This window comes from Drosophila guanche, unplaced genomic scaffold, assembly GCF_900245975.1.
Source record: "Drosophila guanche unplaced genomic scaffold, DGUA_6, whole genome shotgun sequence".
NCBI classification, from domain to species: Eukaryota; Metazoa; Arthropoda; class Insecta; order Diptera; family Drosophilidae; genus Drosophila; species Drosophila guanche.
In genome coordinates, this window is record NW_022995822.1 from 4,587 (window position 1) to 6,119 (window position 1,533).

The window sequence follows — 1,533 nt, forward strand, 5'->3', positions numbered from 1 at the left end:
TTAGGTCTGTCCTTTTTTAACATGCTTTCCTCCTCCCTTTTCCTCCTTTTCGTCATCAGATAACCGTTCCGGAGTGTTCCAGATCCTGACTGTTACTGATAGTGGCATGTCTCCTTAAAGTACTCGTACGATTTGATATGTTCAAGAGGGTGTTGAGTCTGAGCAACCTGTTTTCCAAATATTCCGTCATAACCTGCCGTTCATCATCTGTCATAAGTTGCAGCAATACAGAATCGTTGCGTCTGCGTTGAAGGAGAGCCTCATTTAATATGGATATAACTTTGGGGGAGAATTTCGTTATGCTTAAGTCCATTCTGCCTTTTTTCATAGTGACTGGCACATTATGTTGCAACGCTATATGCATGACAGTCTGCAGCTCATGCGATGTCAAATCATCCACGTTGCTGTCCCACAACTGACAGTTGCATTCATTGCTGCAGTCACCAAGAGTATCAACATAGATACTTATATCGGGTGGCTGAAGGTAGTGCATCAGCTGCGTTTTGCTCAGAATTTGTGTGATTATCCGCAATGAATCATCCTCTTCATAGGGCTCTGTCTAAACATCCGTAGGATCAGCGACAAGCTCTGGTGTCACATGCAGACACACATTCATAGGCTCTGTTGGAGTCGGCTCTGTGCTATTTAACTGCCGCCAGGGAAAATTTTGGAGGGACTTGACCGTCATCTTGGAATCCTTATTGATCTCCAACTCCTGGCCCTCTGGCATTTTCGACACCTTGTTCTCCACGAATTTTTGCAACTTGATTGCCAGGCCGGCACAGGATTGCACTTTCCCTCTTCAACGAAAGCCAATTCTGATAGACAAGTTTGAGATCGAAAATCAGTTCATCTACATTTCGATAGCGCCGTTTCTGCACACGAATAATGATTGTGCCCAGGTCCATGGGATTTTTGAGTCCCGCAATATCTCGGTTTCTTCTGTCCATGGGCAGCATAAAAACTTGTGCATATTGCTTCATTGTTACCTTTTCGAGGATCTGCTTTTTGACATAGTGAATTTTATTGGTGTATGTACCGGTTGTAGGAGCCTACACATGTAACGACGGGGTATCGTGGGGGACACATATTAAATTTAAATGTACTCACAAAAAAGGTGTAGTCTTACCATTGCTTAAGAAGATTGATGTTATTGATTTTATTAGAGTTGATTGCAGAATCAAGTTATTCAGAATAAACTTTCTCGTATTTTTAGAGACCGAATCTTTTTTCACATCTTGCAAATTTTCGATTAAGCACTCAAAAAAATATGTCTGTCATTATGTCCTAGAGATGCGAAAGCAACGATTCGCTTCCAAGGCAACTCAACACAAAACAAAACACGATGTAAGCTTTTCCAACACTAGAACACATCGAATGGGGAATGGCTTCAACACTTGCTAAAAACTAGACGGATAAGTCCTTTCCATCCCTAGCAAAGATAATGAACAATCAAGTAGGGCTTTTAGCTATGATTTCTGAATTTAAAGTGTAATAACCGAATTGGAAAGGATGCTAAGGTCGAAAGGAAGG

General features: G+C 41.6%; 1 long non-coding RNA gene across 1 annotated transcript; it reads right to left on the reverse strand.

Moving 5' to 3' along the window:
* Positions 1-1,226, reverse strand: LOC117591603. The gene is made up of 2 exons (XR_004574436.1): positions 1,130-1,226; positions 1-1,052 (listed from the first exon to the last, which is right to left on the reverse strand). It is a non-coding gene; the product is annotated as an uncharacterized LOC117591603 (long non-coding RNA).
* Between the last annotated feature and the right edge of the window lie 307 nt (positions 1,227-1,533).